At 39.8% G+C, this 25258-nt stretch overlaps 1 long non-coding RNA gene across 1 annotated transcript in view; it reads left to right on the top strand.

The window, feature by feature from the left end:
• The window catches only part of LOC143156709 (uncharacterized), a 34855-nt gene extending 11546 nt beyond the window's left edge, over positions 1-23309 (top strand). The window contains exons 2-6 of the long non-coding RNA XR_012994673.1: positions 2057-2259; positions 12411-12620; positions 13133-13225; positions 14733-14780; positions 22824-23309. This is a non-coding gene — a long non-coding RNA (uncharacterized LOC143156709). The remainder of the gene's footprint in view (positions 1-2056; positions 2260-12410; positions 12621-13132; positions 13226-14732; positions 14781-22823) is intronic.
• The last annotated feature ends 1949 nt before the right edge of the window (positions 23310-25258 follow it).

Raw genomic sequence — 25258 nt, 5'->3', positions numbered from 1 at the left:
CAGACTGACTATCAAGATCTAGAAAAGCAACAAATCAGAAAGAATAACGGTAATGTATCCATCTTAAAATTGCCCTTTTAATATGTTGCATCAATTGCTCTCATAAAATAGCAGCTGCCTCATAGCTACCATCACAGAAGGACAGAAACTCCCCTTCATTGTAAGTGCAGCAGACGGGAAAATGGCAGTGGCTATGTCTAAATTAACTGAGCCGGAGGCGCTTCTTGGCTCCTATGTATAGAGCTGCTAGACATTTTGTGATGTGTCCAGGAGAGACCCAGATGCATGCCATTTCCTCTCTACCTTCAGATTTGTGGTTTATTTGGGAAGGAAACAGGTGTGTAGGTGTGAAAGGAGTCACATTCGCTCTCTGAAGAAAGCCTGCTGTTGGGACAATCAGGAGCATGTGTTTGATGCACAATTTAGATTTAGCCAGTATCTACATACCTTCACATAGCTGAATATACCAATAAAAGCATTATGTTTCCACACGAACAGGCTCACTGAAAATTTGGCTTAAAAAGCTCAACACAAACCATTAAAGTGCTGGCTTCATCATCATTAAAAACTAATAAGGCCCATCACTGCTGAAACATCAGCTTCTCTTGTTTGTATACAGAGTACATCATTAATTTATTTAAATGTCAGCAACAGACTTCATCAAGGTTCCCTACACTTCATCCTACATCCCTATTCAGGATGGGAAAAGAAGTTATCGCTGCCAACCATCTCAGTTGGTTCAGCACAACATACTTCAGACATGGCCTTGGATACATCCTTTAAAATCTTTGAGCCTAGAGTGTCACAGACTATTCTCTATGCTGGTGGCTTAGCACTTTTATCCCAGGAGTACTTGTTCAGGATATTTACAGCTTTTTTTTTCTTTCTTTCTTTTTTCCCCCACAGTGACATAAAAAGCATCCTATAAAGGCCAGAATTAGCGCCAGATGTGTATGCATGTGGCTGGGACAGAAAGAGGATAATTGCATACACTTCTAAAGTGAAAAAGCATTTTTCTTCCAAGAGTGAATGTACTCAATTCAGTGGGTAACACTCATTTGCTTAGCTTTGCTGCCCACTGGGACTGAGAAAGCATCCTCTTCTATTCCGCCACAGCTTGCTTTCCTTGCTTCCTAGATGATCTGTGATTTCATGAAAGCCTGATTGTTGTTTTGTTCAAAGGATTTTTTGACACAAACTACATGTTAAATTAGATAAAAGATGCAGATAGTACAATTAGCATGAAGAGAAAAAACAGTCCCTGAAAGCATCAGGTCCTTAAAAATGTAGGAAATGGAGTGTATTAACATCTGCATAATGAGATGTGCTTGACGTGATGAGTTAATGCATTAGCCTTTCACCCTAGAAACCTGTGTTCAAAACCACAATCACACAGAAATTAATTTGGTAGCTTCATACAATCTTCTTTTGAACATTAATCCACCTTACACAAATCACAGCACAATCTGATCTGCCTAGATGCTAAAGAGCAGGTGACTGAAACAATGTGAAATGCAGCCAGCTCTCTTCTGAGCACCTACAGGGCAGTCAGGTCCCGTTAGTCCATTGCTTTCCCGTGAGTAAAGTTGTTGCTGCTGTAGGTTTTTTCTTTGTTCAGCTGACGTTTGTGCTGCCAGTATATACTAGTTGAAAATTTGTTCCTATGGTTTTGCAGTATAAAAGTAATAGTCTGTTACTTAGATTTCATTTAATTGTGACACAAAGAGAAGTCGTCTTAGCTAATTATTTCGAGATTACATGCTCTGAAAGAGAGAGGGATAGAGAGGCACCTGCTTCAGCGGCCAAAAATAAATAAGCTGTGAAAAGAGAAGCCTTATTAGGATTGCTGTTTTTCATCACTGTGCTCCATTACATTATATCAAAATCAAATTGCATTAGGCTAGCAGAGCACTAACTGACATGCACATTCAATCCGGGCTTTCCAAAGCGTGCTCCCATTTTATTACATGCATTGTAGGCAGTACTTAAATATTAACTGAGTACAAATTCCACTTAGAAGCATTTTAAAAATAACCCTTCATGCATTCTTTTTCAGGCTTTTGACAGCAGAATAAGCCTAAGGCTTTGGGTGAGGAGAGGAGACAGCTACCCAAAGTGCTCAATTTCTCAACTATGCTGAACAAGTAAGAATCGTCAAGAATTCAGTGCTAAATCCTTAGTGCTCAAGTCCTTAGAACATATACAGCTTGGGAGAGTTAAATGTAAGCAGCTGATTCAGGATCAGACCTTCAGACACAGGTATGATTTTTTTCAAATCACAGACAGATATTTTGATTTGCATGGTAGCAGTGCACATTTAGGTGTTTGTAAGCCAAGGATGAACAGTTCTCCTTTTCATTTATAACCTCTCTGAAAAGATGTCTGCATACTTGTGCAATTGTACAAGTTGTAAGAGGTTTTTTTCCCCTATTCCTGGCTTTGATATTTGCCAGCCTGACTGTCAGAGGAGCGCAGATCTTGGATCTGTTGTAAACTGGAGCCACAGTACTATGGGCTTGTTTTTCTTTCACTGATGAATCTCTTGGGTTTTGTTTTGCTCTTAGCCACTGAGATGCACTGTGTGTCCCCAGATAAGGCTACACTGAATGTCTCCCATGTAGTCCAGCCTCCCACCATGCCTGGAACGCCTGCGCACTTGTAGATTTGATGCAGTCTTTTTTCCAAAATCACTACTCTGTCAGGGCTATGATTAAAAAAAAAAAAGAAAAGCCCTGGGAGAAGGAGCTAAAACATAATCAGTTTAACTAAGAAACATCTTTGCCTAAAATGAAGCATCCCATTAACACTTTGGCAGTGGAAGTGTTTGGTGCCCACGTTTAGGCTTCTGCCCATGCGCACTAGTCTCCCAGTCTGAGCGAGGAAGTGATTAATATCTGTCTCAGCTCTGCTCTCAGTCAGTAAAGCTACCAAACACCCTGTGTGTTTCTGTTGTATTCGGTGTGCTTGTGGCACTCTGGCATCCATCCGTTCATCCCAAAACAGAGATTCATACTCATCCCTCCCACCTTGTAGTGGTGGACCATTCCTGCAATGTCAGGCTCCCTCTTGCTAGCTGCCTCTGGCAGTCTAGGCAGCTCAGTGGCACAGCTATAACATGGGAAGTGAAAGGTACTCCCGAACTCTTATACAATGCAGGCATTTACTGTGGAGTTGGAGGAAATATGGTTGAGATCCTGGCACTGAAGGAGGGCCACACACCAGAGCTCTCATTTCCTGAGCAAGTTCAAGGACTAGCAAGCAATTGTGTAGACAATGTCTCCCACTATCATCCTGAGACAAGTGAGTTTTGTGAAGTGCTTAACCTAAGAAGGATGAACTACTTAAACATGGAGCTCTAAGTCAGACACCTGACCTGGAGAGAATGAGAGTTGACATACAACTCAAAAAGTGCACCCTTCTGATGCCTAACTTTTTACTCCTCGGCATGCTGCGGTCATGTTCCCAATTCTAGTACTACCTGTGGTATCTTTCTGTGTCTCACCTTCAGCTTTAAGTCATCCCTCCCATACAAAAGCTACAAAGACATACAAGTGGCTCAAGTCATCTCTATAAACTATTATCTACCTCTCGCAACAGAGTAATGCAAGGATAAAGCTGTAACCCACCAGTTAGCATATTATAGCCCTTTCAGCAAGTTCATTATTCTCATCACACCTCTGTGTGGGAAGCTGGGGTGCAGCAGTGCGGCATGTCATGCAGGTATGACGTTCCCTATATTGCCTTCCAAACCACTCTTTTTTGTCTTGAACTGCGAAACAGGGGTGTTGGAGCTGCCTCTTGAAGTGATGACATTGCTATGGTCAAAGAGCAATGGTTAGTTCATGTCAGTCTAGACAATGCTAGAAGGAAAAATCCAGTCTTTCTCTAACATCAGTTTATTCTGAAGCACCTGAACATCTGTAATAAAGAAACATTCTCCCATGAAACATTTTCCTATGAATCCTGGCATTTCACTACTTTACACTTCAATTATTCTTGACTAAGAAATGCAACAGGAGGATTCCAGAGGCTACCCAGTGGAATAAACAACGGCCTTTATAAATGCAAAGACTATAAATAAGCAGGCTGATAAGAGCTGGGTATCTGTCAATTTAAATGGCATTCAGCATGTGAACTTTTAATTGAGATGAAGCATTGTGGCACAATGTATTCCATTTATGACTTTCCATTAACTTTCATGTGACCTATTTCTCTACCTCTTGACAGGTTCATCTTTCTGAGAACTTCACAGACAAAATGATATTTTCCTTTTCTGTCTGCTCAACTGTGATCTCAGAATGCATCGCTTAGCATTCACCACTAAAAGAAATAATGCCAAAGGCATTAAACATTGCTTCATACTCCCCCTCCTCTTATTTAATTTTCCTTCTGTTTCTTAACCCTACTTATCTTAAAAAGTCTGGAAAAAGTATTTGGTGATCAATCTTCATGGTTTCCTTTTTGACCAATTAAAATGAGATGTCTTGCAGTTGCTAATCTCGTGAAAGAATAGGAAGCAAGAAACACTAGAAACTATTGTTAACCTTAGTCCTTAAAAAGAGTACAGGCATATGTTAAAGAAGTGATTAGTAATTATGAATCATAGTCACCAACTTTTGGATTCATAGGAATATTTTTATCCACACAGTTTCTGTCTTTGTTTACTTGATTCCTACTATAAAGGCAGCAAGAATGTAATTTCAGTGGTTTTGGCTGTAAATACAGATTTCTGATAACTCTTACTATGCCCTTGCTGAATTTCATCTTCCTGAAGTGAGTGGGGATCCTGCTATGCATGTTGCTTGATGAAAAGCCCTTCTGGTTTCAGCTAAATAGTGGTTACTCTGTACCTTCATTTTTTAATACAAAATGGTTTCAAGTCCTGCCTAAAAATCTAGTGGTATAATATGCTTATAACAGAGGGTTTATGAACATGTTAGTTCTTGGGGCCACTGCTGTCCAGGTAAAGTGAGTGGATACCACTAGAATCCAATGCAAACCAACCAGATGATGTCAGGGGAAGGATCTATATATCCGCGAGGAAAGGGAGAAAACCAAGGTCTCTCCTTTCTAACCCATGTACAATTGTTGGATAAATCACCTTGTTAGGCAAGACCTAGAGGTTTTATTTCTCTAGTAGTGCAAACCACACAACTACAGCCATACTGTAACTAACAGTGATTTATTTATCAAAATCAGGATATGTTTTTGTATTTCCTATGGAAAAGACACCAATATGGTTCACTCATTTACCATCTAGTTTATGTTTCATTACTAGCAATGGTGGTAGATTGAGAATAAGGATTTAATTTATTTATTGAATCTGAATAGAGCCCCAAATCCAATATTGAAGGTCTTTATGAACAGTGTCATTTTAAGAGCTGATTTTGAAGAAATGGGGACTAAATATTTTTAGGATGTTCATACTAGTTTAGAGCAATTATAGGGTAAGTTACATTCACGTGTAAAAGTATTTCTTGTATGAAATAAGTATCTGTTAAGAAAAATTGGCACTAGAGTATTCTAAAAATATTGGAAAAATATTTTGATATGTGCAAAATGAAAATGGTCATTTATGTACTATAGGAACATAGTACCTATTTACTGCTGAGGTTGGTATCTGGAACATGTAAATGCAGATTTGGCTAAGCAGAAAAATAATTTCTAGTGTATGACTGATTAGGAAAGTTATCTGATTATGCTGAACTTACTTAACTGATTTTATAGTTTGCTAAAAACCTTCATTTAACTTCATTCAGTAAAACTTATTTAAATCTGCTCCAGTGTCCCATCCAGAAAATAGCACACATACTTAAGCAGCATCCCTTCCACACGAACCTAAGGTTACTGTAAATTGTTATCCAGATGCTCATTAAGAGACAAGCTGGCTATTTACCTTTGGTCAGATAGTTCCCAAGAGCTAACATGAGGATTAAAACTGCTATGTCAAATACTGGAGAGTGAATTCCAAGCCTCCAACATGCTCTGCATGAAAGATTATCTGCATCCTCTGTAACCTTTTAATCTGCTGCCCAGGAAGTCATCAATTTAAATTCCCGTACTGAAATAAAACAAAAAATACTGACATTCACTTGCTATCTGATTTCTTTTTACTTAGCCTTTTTTTCCTGAAATTCCCCTCTTCTTTCCTCAGTCACATAGTATAGCAGCTCTTGAGATCAAAAAGATATATGCAATTTCCCTACTCCAACTTCTTTGCTTGGTTTTGATGCAGGATAAATTATTTCATTCTGAGTTGTAAAAGGAATAGAGCTGAATGTTGCCATTTTGATTTATTGAGAAGAGGGTTAGACCCTACAAGTTAGTTTCTGCCTTCACAGTAGAGCATGTGGTGTAGACAAGATCTTCCCATAGATACCAACACAGGACCTTCATTTCTCATAGGTCGTTAGAAGTGCTGTGGGAGTAGAGCACCCATTGCATGCCCAAAGAATGTTTTTCCAAGAAGTACATGTTTCTTGCCCCTGAGTTGCTATGTGCTCTGCAGCCAGGAGCAAATGGAGCATGATTTGCAGTATGGTCAAGGCTGAGAGATTGGTATTAAGAATCCTGTGTGAAGAAGCAGGTAGTCCATGAAAATACCAAAATATTTACTTTTCAGGAAAAAATGGATTCAAGTTTCATGATTTCTCATGGATATTTTTGCTCCTCTGAGCATGTGACCCCTTCCCTGAGAAGGGAACATCCACAACATCGTATTCTGTCATATCTAGGTCTAAATGCTACTTGGAAAATGAAAGAGGAGGCATGGACTGTGATACGTGCTTCAGGGCTGCTTGCTTGTCAGACGCTAGAATACATGAGGGAGATAACTGAGATGGTGGCTAATTGAGATGGTGGTGGAAGCACTGCTGAAGGTGACTGCATTATAACGACAATTTTTTTAGGACAGTTTGCTGTCTGGAGACCTTACTGAATGCCACCAATCTCAGATATGAAAGCAGTGGCTACTGCTTTATTGAGGTTGTTGCTTAGTCCTTTATAAGTGGCAAAAAGATCACAGCCTTTTCTTCTAACATAAACACCTGAGCAGGCATTTATGTATTTTTTGTTATTGAGTTTGTTGTTTAATATTAACTTGTTAACTGCAAGGCAAGCAAAACTGAAGTGGAATCATAGAGACATGGTGAATATGGAACCCCAAATGTAACTTGATAGTGATATATATTGCATCATTGCGTGCATTGATAGGTGTTACACATGAACTGTTTCCTTGTCTTTGGCTTGTGTTCTATGCAGCTTAGAATATAATTTCTCAGGCAATTTAAGTTCCTAATTAAATGTGCTCATTATTTCAATTTGTTTATCTATACTTCAATAAACATCTGCCTAAATTGTGAAGTAAAGTATGAGAGAGGTTAAAGTTTACTGCTAATGCATTTTTAAGACAAGGGAACTATCTAACATAGTGTTAAAGTAAACCCTTATAGTAGAGCAATGACACTGATTAAATAACTAGTGAATTCCCATTCGCTACCATTAATGTATTTGTAATTAACAAACAAAATTGCATCCCCCACCTTCTCCAACTGACTTACAGGGTTGTATACTCCTGACTTGAAAGCACCTTTGAAAATCAGGTCTTCTTCAGAAAAGTCCTACAAATCCTTGTATTTTGTCACTATCTTTCACGCATTTCCCACTTCAGTTACCATCTGTAGCTATCACACCATGTCAACAATGTGCTCTTTCTCACCAGGTGCGAAGAGCATTACTATTCATGTTCTTTATTTTCTTAATTACATCTTGCACTTGTAGTTACTCTGCCTCAGGTATCTTAAGTATTAATCACTTAACAGTCACTTGTGCTAACCTGAACATGGCTATCCACTTACCTCCCTATCATCAACAAACCAAAATGCGCTGATTACATATTTGAAAGCAGACTGGAATGCTGTTTTTTCACTGTGACACAGTTTTTTTCAAATGTGTACAAACCAGTCTCAATCTTCGGTACATTTCCTCTCCTCAGACATCTTTCGCTGTATTAACTTGTCCAGTAGGTATGCAATCAACAATGTTCTTTATAAAATTACTCTCTGGAACGGCTTTTATTAACCCTCTCCAGGCTCATTTTATCTCATTAAACTCGTTTCACATTTTCTTCTCTGGGAGGTAACAGTCATTCCCTCTGTTATTAACTGAAATATTTCTAGGAAGCTTTCAGTTTGTACTCTTGTTCCGTAACACATGGATTCTAAGTGGGTTAAGTTTAGGAAACAGCAGAGAGAGACTTTTTCCTGAGCTTCTTAAGCTGTTGCAATTTTCTGACAGCATTAGGAGTAGGAAGAGGTGACAGGATGATTCATTTCATTATACTGGGTACTGAACTGATGCAGCACTGGAGAGATGAGATCTACCTATTAAACTGAATTGGCTGGAGTCTGCTTTTGGGATAGGAGTGTTGGTTTCTTATCTCCACTGCCCCCAGGAGGTTTGAAATTGTTCATAGCAGACAGTATGTTTACCTGCCAGTTCTCACACAAACATGCACTTATTATTATTATAACATTATCAAACAGTGCTCTAGGCATTGCTATGGACTATCATTCCTCTAGCTTTTTATTTGCCGCTCAACTTTTTAACAGGATGTATTTTGTCAGCTTTCTGGAAACCTTCTATATTTAACAGTATGCTGCAATATTCCTGCTAGGTCAAGAAGGTAGCATTGCACTTCAAGAAAAAAATGAACACTTTAGATGTATATTGGGCGATAGCAATGAGAATGAGCAGAAGTCTACAACACATGACCTTCAAAGAAAGACTGAGTGAATTGGTATTACTGACAGTAAAAAACGGAAGACTGAACAGAGTTGAATTAACAGCTTTCAAGTACATAAGAGGCTGCTTCAGAAAGAAAAAGAATGATCCGTTCTTTCTGTCCATGGTGAATAGGTAAAGAAATACTGAGCTAAAGCTGCAGCAAGAAGATTTGCTCTAAGTCCTAATGTGACACCGGCATACATAAGAAGCTAATTATCACCTGCTCTGTACTGGCTCAGCAATTCTAACCAAGTTCTTTGGGGTTTGCAGGCTGGTTCTGTGAAATACATTACTATAGCAGTTGGGTTTTTAAATTTCAATTTTAAAAGCTCTTTGACCTTTTAATTAAATTGTGGCCCTGTTTTATTAGGTGTCCTATAAGCACAAAAACAATCCCTGCCCTGAAGTGACAACTCAGAGAGTATTAAAAAACACTATCATTGATTTTTTGCTTTGTGGTAGCACTTAAAAATGCCAGGCATGGCTTCAACTCCTCTGTGTAAGACAGGGTGTACTTACCTGACCGTCACAACTATCCAAGGGTATTACCTTCTGCTCTGTAATGGTATAGAACAAGGTCTCTTCAGGTTCTCGAGCAACCATTGCTCATGATGTGGAGCAATGTAGTTGCAATAGTTGGTGATCCTATTTTAGGCATTGTCTTCCATAAAGCTTTTAATTAATTAATTTGTCTTTTTTCCTTTGGACAGCCCTGTGAAAAATAGATTGGTTACAACATATCCATGCAACAAGAATAAGTCTCCACTCTGTTGCCACTCAGAATGGAAAAGGTGCAAATTCTAAAACTACACAAAGCCACTCATAATTTAAGTAGCTTCTTAAGATGCTTCTTACCAATTCTTGACATCTGTTTGGTTATATTTCAGCTAAGTGTTGAAGACCCACAGCGAAAATTGTTCATCTTTGTTTAAAGGGAGACAATTTAATCAGAATAAGTCTTTTATTTTTGTAAATAAGGAATTTTACTATATAGATGATTGAATGAGACTATCAAGTGCTTTGGCTAAGAAATTGAGTGAAGAGTAGTAATAAGTCATCATTGTTGAGAGATTAAAAAAAATTGTCATCATCATGCTTTCCACTTATACAGCATCTCTCATTTAAGTCTTGAAGTGCTGAAAAAAATATTTGAGAAGTCCTGCAAGACAGATGAGTATTAAGAATCTCCCATAATATGGAGAAACCAAATATACTGTTAGCCTTGAAGAGAACTTGTAAAGACACACAAAAGTTCTTACTCATGTTCTGATCAGTGAGGAACACAAGATCCAGTAAGATCATTTTCGCTTATATTCTTGAACTCCCATTGTTCTGATTTTCCTTTCAGAAAGATGGTTGGTGTTCTAGTAATGTATGAAACTACGTGAAACGTATGACTGTCTTTCTATGCAACTTGGTGGAGAGGATTTGTGAGTGACCGAATTATAGCAATGATATGCAAAGGCTACACTTCAGAAATGTTTAATCTTTCAGGGAAATAACTGAATAATCTGCTGTAATTTCCTATCTAAGTGTAGGGAAATAGATGAATTTTTTTCCAAAGACAAAGAGATTTGTTAGGTAACACCATAAAACTATATTTACCATGAGGAGAAGAGCTAGTTCCATCAAGTTTGATATTAGAGAAGATAAAAAAGACTTTGGACTATGGAATAAAATTTCTTCCCCAAATATTACTCCCCGCTGCAGGTTGTTATTATCTAATACACTCCCAAATGAGTCATGCTCCAGAATAGTCAGTGTCTTGAGAGTAAGTTTTAAGACTCCTTTTGCAAGATATGGATGCATTTAAATTCTGCAGACCTTGAAATACATGGGTTATACTTACAATACATATACTATGCAAAAGATTGAGTGAGGAAATAATAGGCTTCCTGCTTCATTTATTCTGAGAAGGCAACTCATTTCAGCTGTAAATCTGTTCTTGTATGACTGATGTTTAAATTGACTAGTGCTAAAACAGAAATACGTGTCATCTACTCCTGGTATTAACTTAGTTTGATTTCAGAATGAGATGAATGCTTGATTTTTTTAGATTGTTAGCTGTAACAAACAAGTACTTAATGAACAAAAGAATGAAAAAAATCTGTGTTTCTAGATTTCAATTTTGTCCTTGTTTGACTGCAGTTTCTAAGAAAGTGCTGACTCGACTCTGAAGATTGTTATTTCGTCCTATAAGATGTCCATATTGATATAGAGGATTTTGTCATGGGCCTGCACAACAGGATAGAAGCTGTATTTATTCCATTTGCAGATAGCACAGCACTAAGAGGGACTACCAAGAAACTGGAGAAAAGATGAGAATTTGGAAAGATATTGACAAACTGCAGAGTGACTTGAAAAAGTGGGATGCAGCTGAGTAAGGATGAGGAAAGGTTCTACTCTTACACAAGAAGAATCAGCTTAGCACAGGATAGATCTGGTTGTTAGTAACAGCTCTGCAGAAAAGGACCTGGCAGATCTAATAGGTCACATACTGAACGTAAGGCAACAGTTGCAAAAAAGGAAGATGCTCTAGTACAGTGTAAGACAGGAGCCTGCCTTGGAAGGCACATCAGCCTCTTTTTCTGATCTACTCAACATTCATTAGATCCAAGGTGGAGTACTGTATCAAATTTGAGCACAACTCTTCATGAAAGATGGACAAATTGAAGTCAGTCCAGTGAATAACAGTGAGGATAATGAGAAGTTTGAAAACATAGGCTCGGAGAAATGTTGAAAGAATTAGAGGGGAGGGGAGGGAAGGGGAGGGAAGGGGAGGAGAGGACACATAAAGGCTGCTGCAGAGAGGAAGGATATCATCTGCTCTCCATATCTTTTGTGAATATAACTGATAGGCTTGAATTACAGTCAGAGAGATGTAAACTAGGCATCGGGTAAAACTTTCCAGCACTGAAGTTATGAAGCACTGGAAATGGACTGCCTAACATTGTTACAGAGTTGCCTGTTTTGGAAGTTTTAAAGAGTTGGTTAGACTACATCCATCAGGAATGTCATACTCAGATCCTTCTCAGAGCTTGGGAGATGGAGTAGCACCTCTGTTGAGGCTGGTTTTGGTTCAGCATGGCATTGAACCTGAATGGTCCTATGGGCACTTTATAACAGTGATGGATGTATATTATGGCCAATATTTTCAAATGTAGATATTTAATCTCAGGCATGTATGTAACAAGATTCTCAATCACCCACATGCATGACTTAATTCTCTAAAGTTCTGCAGGTGCACAACTTGTTTTTAAGTTTTGCACATGCTATAGATGTAGAAGAACATAAATACCAACATGGCCTCATACTTCAGTTTCCTGTCTGACTGCACCAGATGCTCCAATGCAGATTCATGAAACCCTAAATTAGGCAGTGATAGGATAACCTGCAATAGATCTCCTTCTAATACCTGGTAGCAAAGATTGGCTTAAACTCTCAAGCATGCAGTTTAGTGTTTCTTCCAGCTTGTGTATTAATAGCAATCATTTAAATTCCAGATGGTATTGTTATCTTTTTAAATGTTCAGTCACTTTTTATATCATTGTTTTTTGAATTGTAGCCATGGTCTCCGCAGTTAAATTGCATGTGGTGTGAAAAATAATTCTGTAATATCTTTTTAGAAGTGTCCAGAAGAACTGGTGGACAATTTTGCTGCTGCTGTTAATGTTGACATGTCTTAACAAAACATTCCAGCTGTCATGAAAATCTCTCAGGTGCGGAATGAATTTTCTGGAAACAAGCAGCCCCACCCCAGAACAGCCAGTAAGCCAGAGGCTACCATGTTTGTCTAAATTAACGCTGAATGAAAACCTGGGTCTCTTATATCCCAGGTGAGTTCCATAATTGCTCACAGTCCATTTAAAAAACAACAGCAGATGTTCCATAGTGCATTGCATATTCATTATGCTAGAGATGGCTTCTATACCTTGGCATTTGAGGAACTGTGTTGGATTATGTGAAATGAAGGTTTGGGTCTCTGCTGCAAGCCAGGAAACACAAGCTGAAAATGAATTTTCTGTTTGCTAGGTGAGCACCTGAGCATTCAAGATCTTAGCATTTCTAGATGGCTTACTCTGTTAAATGCTGCCCTCTTCTTCCTGTCAGAAGAATTACGAAACACAAAGTCATGTGAGGAGAATACAAGTGTGGGTGGTTTTTTGCCTTTTGGAACAAAAATTTATTTTTTAAATCAGTAAATACAGTTGTTTTGCTTGTCAGTGATAGGAAATGGTACTTCAGACTGCAATCCAGATAATACCTCACACTCTGTTTTATGTTATGTTTCTGTACTGCTGTCCATTCCCTATTCCCATTTCTTTGTCTCTTTTTTTCTCTTCTCTAGCCTTTCCTTGTATGAACACGGAGAGCTACTATCTTCCATGCAAACTGTCAGCAAGCCCTGTCCTAAAAGCTTGAGTTGACCAATGTCAGATGGGTAAGCAGTTCAGCTTCCCCCTTCCTCCTACATGTATTAGGCTGCATTTAGCAGAACTGGAGTTCCTTTGCCACCTTGCCATCTACCAGAAGGTCCAGGGCTGAAGTATTTGCCCTCTGGTTTCCATCCTGTGTAGGTACAAGGACACCATTACCAGTGAAGTATACAGAGCAGATATTGAAGAGACATTGTAGCTTCCCCCCCCCAACTCCCTTCTCACAGCAAGCACATAAGCAGATTTTAAGATATAAATGCCATTCATTTGTTCTCTTGAGAGGCTAGTAAAAGCACGTGTGACCTGTTGAGCAGCTGAGATAGAAAGGTGCGGTACAGCTGGAGGGAAAGAGTGTGAGTGTTCACATCACCTAGCCTGCATTTTATGAGTCTCAACACCCAACATATGCCTAACACATTGAGCTTTGCTGACAGGCTGTCTCCCTTTCAAATGGAAAAATATGACCCCACTCATGAGCACTGCTCTCTGAAATTCCAGCTTCAGAGCAATGAAATCCCTTTTGTTCTCTTCTAGGTCTTTTCTCAAAGGGATATAAAACCTCTGCACTAAAACAGTTTTGGAAAACTTAGTTCTGCTTTCAGAATGCCCTACCTTTTCTCTTATGCCTGACTACTTTCATTAAAGTATCAGACAGGTTGGGAAAGCCACTTGTGCAATCAGAATAGGAGTAAGACTCAACAAAATGGTTTGGTCTGGCCCAAGCTTACAACAGATGCTGTAGCGACACTCATAAATCTGATGTTGTTGGCTGTCCTTTGCTAGAATTATGTGGTTCATACCATCATCCCTTGTTGCTGGAGAGTTCAGAAGCATGCTTTATCATTTTGTAAAACATTAACATAAGCTTATTAAAATGCAAAAGCATCACATTAATATGGGGTAAATCACCTAGTCTGGAGCCTTTAAGGCAGGCTGTGAATTATTCAATACCATGATAGATTTAGCCAGCACAACACAGCAAGCCTCTGATTAGCCCCAGGATAAATTTTGAGAGGTCATTAAGATCAACATATTCCTTTAACTGTACCCTGTGTGTGTGAGTGTATGTGAAAGTGGAAAAAAAGAAAAAAGAAAAAGAAACCATAAGTCTTAGGAAGGACAATCAAAGAGATCCCTGTCTTACAGGTTGTAATAAAACATGGCTGATACCAGACCCAGCTGAAATAGCCTGGAGGCAAAACCACCTCTTGTGTTGTCCTGCTTACAGCAACAATTAGGAGAATGGAGTTTCCAATAAGAGATGTGAGCATGAATCCCTGATAACTGAGTGTCAGAGGCTATTTGTCAAACACCAGGTAAATAAACAAACCTGGTTCCAGTGGAGCTGCTTCAAACAAAATGGAAAGCAAACAGTTTCAGCAATATCCGATCATCACCAACTCATGCACACAAATCTGTTCACTATTTGTAGAGGAAAAAGAACAAACAAACAAAATATACCTAGGGTATTTGTATGCTCATTTAATTGTGGTTTTTTTTCTTTAATCGCAGATGATATCAAGTAGTGTCTTTCAGTCTCTGGAAATACCACCAGCCAGGGTGAGCATTTGGTCCTGTTAATCTGACCAGGAGATGCATTACAATTAATTTTGGCTGTATATTGCCTGTCCTGTTTGCTTTTAGCACAGAAAGGAGCGCTGTACCCACAAATGTGTTTAATCATGTATAGGACCTTCTTGCTGTTGCATGTGTAATCAACTTCTGCTATTAAGGCTCCTCTGGGAGCTGGTAAATGAGTAGCATATGTAATTTCTTCATTAGCATACCTGTTTACTCCCAACTGTGCTTTGAAGTAAATTGGGGCAGGCTTCCTGTTCGGCAAACTCTGCTCCTAGACTGGATCCATCACAGTAGTAAGTACCAACCTTATGAAACTTAGGTAACCTATAGTTGTTTATATACGTTCTGGCCCCTGTCCATCATCAAAGGAGAATATCTTCAGAGAATACTTTTTCTCTTTTTTTGTACTTTATTCTCATAAAAATTATGCTTTCTGATTTTAGTGTAAATGTGGGGAGAGCTCAAGAGCATGTTCCTAGGGGTTGTGCATCGGAGGTTATCACATGCAGTTCCACTGCAGAGTGTTTAAATTCCCTTTAGGATGGTTATCTGTGCACTACTCAGTTCAATGCACAGAAGTGAGATCCTTACCACAGCTCCTTTCCTGCCCTCCCACAGGTAAAAGTGTACTTGGAGTATATTAGTAAGTCATATATTGACTTTTAAATTGCTAGTGGACTGAATGCATGTAATATCTTTACACAGATTTCCTGAGGCAACTTTAATGTCCATGTATAATGAAAGGTCAGGGTGAATAGAGTGTATATGTTGAAGAAAGCCTGTTCTTTGGCTCTGACCCACAGCTCTGGCACTTCTTTCCAAAAGAATTAGGGAAGACAGTGAACCTGCTAAGCTACCAGGCAAATTTTGACTTACCATTTTGAAATAATTTTCCAGTAAACACCCATTTCCTTATGTTTTCTGCTTCTTACTCTACTCACTTTCAGAGCTCTATAGTGTAGCAGAGCTCTCAACAGAGCTCCTCCTTCAGTGCACTTGCGCTCTTTTTTTATGTTCTTGCTCTAAATTTTCTAGTAGCCACAAAGTTCTCTGTGATACCTTTCCCTGAAAAGGCTTTACCTTCACAGACACTGTTTGCGTCTGTTACAGTGGCAAGAAACCTTTGAGAAGGTAGCCCTGAAAGGTTTTCAGATAGTTTCTAACTGTGCTCCCGAGGCATTGGAACAACACGACTGGCTTTTTATGGCATAAATTACAGAAGTGACATGAAAACAGATAAGTTTATTAAAACAGAGTGAATCACTGATGACATTTAAGTCTAATTAAATCAGGCTACTCAGCTTAATGATTTTGTTCCAGAGGAGGTAACTATTTTGGAATTCATAATGTTTAACACAGATCTTCTGCAATAGGGTATTGTACCTAGGGGTGCCATTATCAGGGTCTGTAATAGCAAATGCTTTCACTTAAAAGGCTGTGACAAGTTAAATCATGGTGAAATTTATCCCAGCCATATCATAATGCTCTCCCAAAATGTTGTCATGGTTGAATAAACAGTTGGGGGTGGGAGGAGGGCAACGGGTATTCACAATGACAAGGTGAGTCTATTTGTAGCCTGGAATAAGATGGGTAAAGCCAAACTGTAGTTGTCATCCTCACCTATGAAAATGCCCTATAGTTTTGTGTTCAAAAATATACAGAAGTGAAACATTTATTTCGGTCTCAGTAACAAAAGTACCACAAATTGAGGGCAAAGCTGCTAGATGCTGTCCCTCCCAGTGATGTACTCCATGCATTTAAAAATATAAACTCCTATTAAATGTTCACCAGTGCCCTGGTTGGCTTTTCTTGCTTCTCTACTGGGCTGCAGCATTTCTGTCTCTATGCAGCCAAGACACACTTGTAATTAATTTTGATTTGCAGTCTGCCTGCAGCTTAATAGTGCAAGGATATTTTGTTGTGTAAACTAGATATTGCTCCTCTGACATAGTTGCTGTTATACAGACAGCCTTCCTGGAAATTAAACCTTAGACTCCTTCCTTCAGCACTAATATGACTGGCTGCTTGTTGCTCAGGCATTTGAATAGAAAATGCTGTTTATTTCTTCAGCAGAGTGTGTTTAACTAACCCTGTTATCACTGATGGCAAGCAATGCTCAAAGGGGCCAGTACATGCCCGTATGCCATATCTGCACCTTCTGGGACTTCCAGAAGTTATATCTCCATCCATGTATTAAACAAATAGATTGCATATAGAGCTTTTTTTCCCCCTGCTACCCTGCAGTCAGGACAAAGTTGCTACTTGGCAATAAGAAAGTTCTTAACCCAGATCCTCTGGGGGAAGTTGTTTAGTTTGGAGTTTTGTTTTCTAATTTTTTTGGGTGGGTTTTGCTGATGGCACTAAACATAGCAGAAAGCAGAACTATAGATCTCAGCATTTGAAATGGTTTTTGATTGCTGCACAGAGCAAGAATTATATCTGTAAGGTGCCTACCATCAAAGGGCACCCTTTGCAAGTCTTTCACTTGCTGAAGTGCTTCCTTGAGTCCTCTTGGCAAAGGTATAGCAGGGTGGTATGAAAGCTCTGAAATGCTCTCTGGCAAGGCTCTTTTCTAACCACAGATTTCTGTGTAGGGTGACTGGGCATGTTTATGTTTCTCAGTTCAAGTATTTAAAATCTGTCATAATGAATGCAGAGAGTTACAATTACATGGACAAAACACGCATATGTTTTTGCATGCCCTTTTATCTGCAAGGCTATCATCTTTCCTATTTTGATTTGAACAGTATCGGTGTCTCAAATCGCTCCTTGTTACTATCGCTGTGTTACAAGAAGCAATTGGCACTGTACTCCAAAACATGAAGTGATGCACTCAGCACGTTACAAATACTAGGTTCTTACTTAGGCAATAGCGACCTATGTACAAAACCAAAACAAGATAAAAACCCCAAATGAAAATCTGCAAAACAGAGAAAACAATCCCATGTGCAGATAAATAATTACTAAAACCCAGATCCATTTCACTACATCCACAATATGTGAATACAGCTATCACTTTTTTTGCTTCGTGGAGAGTTGTCATCTGTTGTGTCCTTGCTTCACTGTAAAATTGCACTGGATCTGCCAAATCATACATGCAATATTAAACACCACAGGCAATGGATTCAGGCACAGCAAATGTTATGTAAACTGTTAGGATAATTCTACGTCCTAATTTATGTCACTGAACAAATCATCTGTGTTCCTCCAGCTAACTTTACCACTCACATGGTTCGTTTATTGTTTCAGTCAGGAACCAATGAACTATAATTCTTTTCTAAAGCCAGCAGGGCATTCCTAAATGGACCTCACTCAGAAGAATGGACATTTATTTAATTGCAGTGCATATCATTTACATATTCTATTGCCTGTAAATGCAGCTCCATTGCTAGACTTTGTCCCACACAGAGAAGCATACAGTGAAGGGTCATCTTCTAGCTTGATAGTCTAGGAGAGAGGCATAACCATGAGTGGTTAATATAGAAGTAGCCAAACTTGTTTACACAGAGAGCTATACTGGCCAACTGCCAGGAATTCAAGCACGACACTTGATTTATATAGATATTTGCAGTTTTATAATCTAGAATAAATTTTGCTGATGTTAGCAACTTTACTGCAAGTGGAAATACAAGTATTAACACCACTGCAATAAAAAGCTGCAGATATTTGTTTTGCCTTCCTTGTTGTAGATACAGCAGCTGTTTGTTGTTTCTTTGGGAATGCTTAACTTCACATTTCCTTTCACATCTAGAAAGCTGGGTGTCTGGGACACTAGTTGGCTGCATGGCTCTAAAGGGCATCAGATACCTACTGAGATCTGGCTTCTTCCTTTCATTTTCATGCAAGTCCTAGTAAGTGTTCTCATTATCTAAAAAGACAATGGAAAGAAAGAAGTCACAGCACTCTTCAAGATTCACGATGCTGCAGAGGCTAGACTGGTTGTCATGTTCAGACAATCATATGATAATACAGGAGGTCTCTAGTCCAATCTCCTGCTCAAGACAGGGCCAGCTATGGGATCAGACCAGGTTGTTCAGGGCTTTAACCAGTTAAGTGTTGGAAATCTCCAAGGCTGGAGACCACACAGCCTTTGTGAGCAATGTGTTCCCCTGCTTGACTATCCTCATGAGGGAAAAAGCTTTTCCTTATAGCCGGTCTGAACCTCTCTTGTTTCAATTTATGCCCATTGCCTCTTGTCCTCCCACCGTGCACCGCTGTGAAGAGCCTGGCTTCATCTTCTTGGTAACCCCCTTGTAGGTACTGGCAGGCTGCTGTTACGTTCCCCCTGAAGTCATACCTTCACCAGGCTGAACAAGACCTGATCTCTCAGCCTCTCCTCATAGGGCAAGAGTTCCAGCCCCCAACCATCTTGGTGGCTCTCCACTGAACTTGCTCCAGGTTATCAATGTCTTTCCCGTATTGAGGGGTCTAAAACTTGACACAGTATCTAGGTGTCATCTAATGAGTACTGAGTAGTGGGCATGTCAATCTACTGAGCACGTCAATCTACTGGATGTACAGTACAGCCCAGGATGCTGTTGGCCTTCCTTGCTGCCAAGCATGCAGCTGGGTCATGTTCAGCTCACTGCTCATCACAGCCCCCAGGTTCTTCTCAGCAGAGCTGCTTCCCAGCCAGTCAGTTCCTGCTCTGCCTTGATGCTGGGTCTCTTCTTTCCCAGGGGAAGGACTTTGGATTTGTACCTCTTGAATTTCATAAGGTTGTTGTTAGCCCATTCATTCCTCCAGTCTGTGTAGGCCCCGGTGAATGGCAGGTCTGCCCTTAAGCAGGGCTCTCCTGCTTAAGGGAGGACTGTCCCCCTCCCCTACTAAGTTTGGTGTTATCTGCAAACTTGCCAGTGTGCCCTCCATCACCTCCTCTAGGTCGTTTATAAAGATGTCAAACACAATAGGTCCCAGGATTGACACCCGGAGTACTGCACTAGCCACCAGCCTCTGGGTAGTGTACATCCCATTAATCACTATCCTGTGAGCCTAATCATCCAACCAGTTATTTACCCATCTTGTTGTTCATCTGTCCAGACCATAACATCCTAACTTGGATGCAAGAATACTGTAGGACACAGTGTCAAAAGCCTTGCTAAAGTTGAGGTAAATGTCAGCCATTGCTCTCCTGTTTGTCCACAGATCCAGTCATTGCAGCACAGGAGGCAACCAGATTGGTCAGACATGTCTTACTCTTGTTCAATCCAGACTGTTCCTAATCACTTTCTTCTCCCCAATGTACCCTGAAATGTGTTTCAAGAGGACTTGTTTCATGATTTTCCCAGGGAGCAAAGTGAGCTTGACTGGCTGGTTGTTCTCTGGATTCTTCTTTTGGCCTTTTCTGAAGAGAGGTGCATCATTTGCCTTTCTCCAGCCATCTGGGCTCTCCCCTGATTTCCATGATCTTTCAAAGATGATTGAGAGTGGCCCTGCCAGGATTTTAGACATTTTCCTGACCACCCATGGATGTAGCCTGCCAGGTACTATGGTCTTTTATGGGTCAAGTTCTCTCAAATAATCCTCATCTTCTGCTGGTAGTTCTTATCCTTGAACCCTTTTTTTCTAAACAAAGAAGCCTGGGAAATCTTGTTTGTGAGGACTGAGGCAAAGAAGACATTGAGTAATTCCGCCATATCTGTGCCTGCTGTCACACACCCCGTGTAAAAATGGTCCCACAGTTTCCCTGTTTGTCCTTTTAGTACTAAGGGCCCTTGTTGCCCTTAATACCTCTTACAGGTGTCAACTTTAGGTAAGCTTTGGCTTTCCTAGTGTTGTCCCTGCATGCCCAGAAAATATTTCTATATTCATTCTTTATAGCCTGTCCCTGCTTCCACCTCCTGTATACTGGCTTTTCACAAGTTCCCTGCTTAGCCAAGAGAGTCTCCTGAAGCATCTACTTGTCTTCCTGAGTATCAGGGTGGATCATTCTTGCACTTGGAGGATGCTGTCCTTGAAGACCTGCCAGCTTCCCAGAGATCCTTGGCCCTTCAGAGCTGCCTCCTATGGGAACCTACTTACAGTCCCCTGAATAAACTGAAGTCTGCTCACCTGAGGTCCACCTGAGTACTGTGCTACTGTCCTTCCTCACACCTGTCAGGATCTTGAACTTGACTATTCCATGGCCACTACTGCCAAAGCTACTATTGATTACCATATCTCCAGCTAGTTCTTCCTTGTTAGTGACTAGCAGATCCAGCTGTATGTCACCTTTGGTTGGCCCATGCAGTACTGGTTGCCTTTGGTTCCACAGACTTACTCTGTTGGGAGACTGCATCTAATTGTTTTGTTGCTTGCAGTCAACTTACAGGCAAGTGTCTGAAGCGCTCAAATTTACTCAAATTGATTGTTTTCTTTCTTTGTTTTTTTTCGAAAAGATTTTTCTGTGTTATAGAGCTCTGATGCAATTTTGCTGTAGTTGGGTAGACGTTTAGCAGCCAGATCAGTACAGCTGTGTCCTAACAAATCTTGCCAGACCTAAACGAGATCTGTAATCAGCTGTACACAGCAGTCTCCTCTATTTGGATGCCTTACTGACCACCTTAATCCCAGGACACAGATGCAGCCCCTACACTGCCAAGAGCTATCCCTGTTACAGACTACGCTGGTTAGATTCCAAGGGCAGAAATTGAAGGCTTGGAGGAAGTATATGAAGTTTTTCTGACTTTGAAAATGGCAGTATGATTATCATCCAGACAGAACCAGAACATTCTCTGCATCTGACTCTGAGCACCATCCTTTTTCAAAGATGCCATGCTTTGCTATTGCTTGCAGTGCCCTCTGTGGAGAAGAAAAAGCTCTGAACACATCGCTGAACACAAACATTTCTACATGAGTAGAAAGTCCTCATACAAGGTCTTGCCATTATCTGTAGAAGAAGGTGGACCTCTTAAACATAGGCAAAGATTTTTAGAACTTTCTACAGTCACCAACAGACTTCCCTGATTTTCCAATAGCTCATGCACCTTTACCTACAAGAAGTTAGATGTGACATTTTAATTCTCTTTGAATGGAAAAAGCAGAAATAAGTTACTGCAGAGTGTCACTGGCACACTGGTTTGTACTGCATGACAAAGATATGATAGATGTATTGTCTTTCATACAAAATCAAAAGAAGGATTTTATTTTTATTTCTAAGTGAATAGATGATAACAAAAGGTGATACTGTTTGAAGTTATACTTGGAGCAACTTACGTGAACTACATTAATTATGACCCCCTTCTCCCTTTTAATGTTGATATATCTACTTGATCTTGACTCCTACATTTTCATATTTCCTTTAAATATTCCTTAACAGCCTTCAGGTCAAAAGTGCAGATTCAGAGAGCCCTCCATGATTAGAGGATATGTAATTGTTTTGTACAATCCAGTGTTGTTAGGCATTTGGGGAAATTCCTCTTGTTTGTTAAGAGTGTACAGTGAATTGCATGTTCCTCAGCAAAGGTTATACACCTGTATTTGCTGTCCCCCATTGCCGTGTATTTTAAGAAGAAAGAGCAATAAGTTTATGTTCAAAGACTGACATAAGTTTGGAGTATAAAGTGAGAATGCTATCTATCTGTGGAAATAAAAAGGAAAATTTCATGGTGTAATAAGAAGATCTAACTCTTAATCTTGAAATACATATTAATTTTTTTAAGCAACTTACCAGTATTTGTTTTTCCTTCTCTTACTGCTCTGAGGAAAAGTAGCATATATCCTTTTCTGATAATCAGAGAAACAAGGATACAGTAGTTCTGCCCACAGACAAAAAGAGTGTATTTCTCTTGTGTTTTGAAGGCAGGTGCAAGCTCACTTTGCTCAAACTGCAAGGCCCCTAGAAGTTGTATAGATTTAATAGTGTGACACTGAGCTCAGGGTATGTCCTGCTGAGAAACTAATGGCTTCTGCTTGGCTTGGAGCAAGAAGAGTGAGCTCCTGCTTGCTTGCAGAATACCATGTAGAAATTAACAGTCAAATGAAAACTCCAGGTTTTATTATGGTTCTCAGACTACTAATACACTTTTGTTTTTCCCTTCACAGAAGTTCTGTATTGCAGGTTGGTTGCCCATGCTGCCATTGAAGAACAAGAGTGAAAAGCCATACGAGGGAAGAGTTAGTCATCTATAGGTGAAGTTCCATTGCACTCTTGCATTAGACAGCAAACATATACTGCTGTATATACATAAACGGTAGGACCTACATAAGTGGTATGTCCAGTCCTGCATCTGCAAGGGTGTTCACATATCAGCCAATGTTAAAAACCCATCCTTTGAGACAGACAGCCAACTCAAGTCTCTGAAGATAGCAGGTACAAATTAAGGACTGCAGCAAGTGATGAATATTGAATATCTTTGGCAGAGTGTTACCACAGGGAACCAACAGGGAAGGTTACTGTAAGTGGAGAAGAGTAACTTGTAGAGTTGATCTGAAATGTATCTTTTGATGTGAAACAATATATCTGCAAACTTTCTCCCTCTGCCCTTCTTATTAAGCAAACTAATAGTTTGAAAATAAAGGAGGTACTAGAACACTAATTAGTATGGTGTCGTGGTTTAACCCCAGTCGGCAACTAAGCACCACACAGCCGCTCGCTCACCCTACCCCCCTACCCTGGTGGGATGGGAAAGAGAATTGGAAGAGCAAAAGTAAGAAAACTCGTGGGTTGAGATAAGAACATTTTAAGACTTGAAATGTAGTAGTAGTAGTAGTAGTAATAATAATAAATTGTAACGAAAAGTAAAACAGCAAGAGAGAGAGAGAACAAAACCCAGGAAAAAAAACAAGTGATGCAACTGCTCACCACCCACCAACCGACGCCCAGCCAGTCCCCAAGCAGCGATCGCTGCCCCCTGGCCAACTCCCCCCAGCTTATATACTGAGCATGACGTCATATGGTATGGAATATCCCTTTGGCCAGTTTGGGTCAGCTGTCCTGGCTATGCCCCCTCCCAGCTTCTTGTGCACCTCCGTGCTGGCAGAGTATGGGAAGCTGAAAAGTCCTTGACTTAGTATAAACACTGCTTAGTAACAACTAAAACATTGGTGTGTTATCAACATTATTCTCATGCTAAATCCAAAACACAGCACTGTACCAGCTACTAGGAAGAAAATTAACTCTATCCCAGCTGAAACCAGGACATATGGTTAAGGTAACCTTCCTCTTTTCTGAAAGCAAATCCCAGTGTCCTGTTTCAGTTGTTCTGTGTCAAAACCAACCTTGGAGTTACTGAAGTGAGAGAATTCTATAAAGAACTAGGATAAATGCTGATAAAACTAGCACTTTTGGAAAGAAAAAGGAGTAATTACCCATTACTTTGGGCACTAAAGTGTAAATCCTTTCTTTATCCTCCACTGTGATAGTCTCATTATTAAAAATTGAGTCACTTGACTGTGTAAATACAGCATGTGGTCTATTTCTAGAATGGAGAGACCTCAGATATACATCTCATCCTTAGCATCTTATATACAGATTAATCTATCTATCTTTGAACAAACACTTTCTAAATAGCATGGAATGCCCTTGGGGGTGGAAGGGAAAGAAGGAAAATCTTCATAAAACTCAAGAAAAGGGGAAGCTATTGCATGCTTAATTATCTTTCTGTAATATTTCTCTAGGTCAACCACAAGATCTGGGGAGAGAAGGAACTGAAAACTACTATGTATTTGGACATTCCTTTTTAATTTACAGATTCCTTAAAATTTCTCACTGGAGATACAAATCCCGTGCAGCAAATCTGAACCTACTGATTCTAGACTTGCTTTGGCAGACTCAGAAGTCTCCTCAGGGGTCCAGAAACCACACGTTGAAGTAGCTGAGATACTATAATTAGTGGATCCCACTTGCTGATTTCAGCCAAGGTGGCATCTGCTAAGTACTGCCCTGTAGATTACTTCAAGGAAGCATTTTGCATGATCAAAGAAGGAATGAATGTAAACAACTGCATGAACTTGTCTTTTGGTTGCATCTAATACTGATACTTCATTACTTTGAGCAAGTGCTGACTCTTGTCAAAGTCTGCAAAATGGAAAGGAATAGATTAATCATGCAGCCTCTCAGCTAGGATACCAGAATACACTGTATTTATCCTTATCTCTGGGTGAATACAGCTTTGTAGACTGCCTTCATTTTCACTACCTTTCCTTTTTTTTTAAATTCGGAATTGCGTCATTGTGGCATCTTCTTCCTTACCAAGAACCCTGGGCATTTTTGAACATCAGAGACGTCCACCTTGCTGAGAAACTGAACTGAACATAGATGCCTAATTGTCCCTTATCCGACTGTTCATTGTCAAAATTTTCAGCGGTCACCAGCCTTTGCTCTTTTAGTGCTCCTTGTGCCTTTCCCCTTTCCTTGTCCATTCTACTCTACCCTCTAAGTTATCGGTATGTCTATAGCGTCCCTGCAGCTCCAGGTCTTCTTACCACCTGCTCCTTCTTTTGCTTTCACAGGTGGCCAAGTTAATTCTTTAAGTTCT

This window comes from Aptenodytes patagonicus, chromosome 2 (assembly GCF_965638725.1).
Source record: "Aptenodytes patagonicus chromosome 2, bAptPat1.pri.cur, whole genome shotgun sequence".
Taxonomy (NCBI): Eukaryota; Metazoa; Chordata; class Aves; order Sphenisciformes; family Spheniscidae; genus Aptenodytes; species Aptenodytes patagonicus.
Note: the sequence above shows the minus strand (reverse complement) of the source record. Positions and strands in the feature narration are given on the sequence as shown.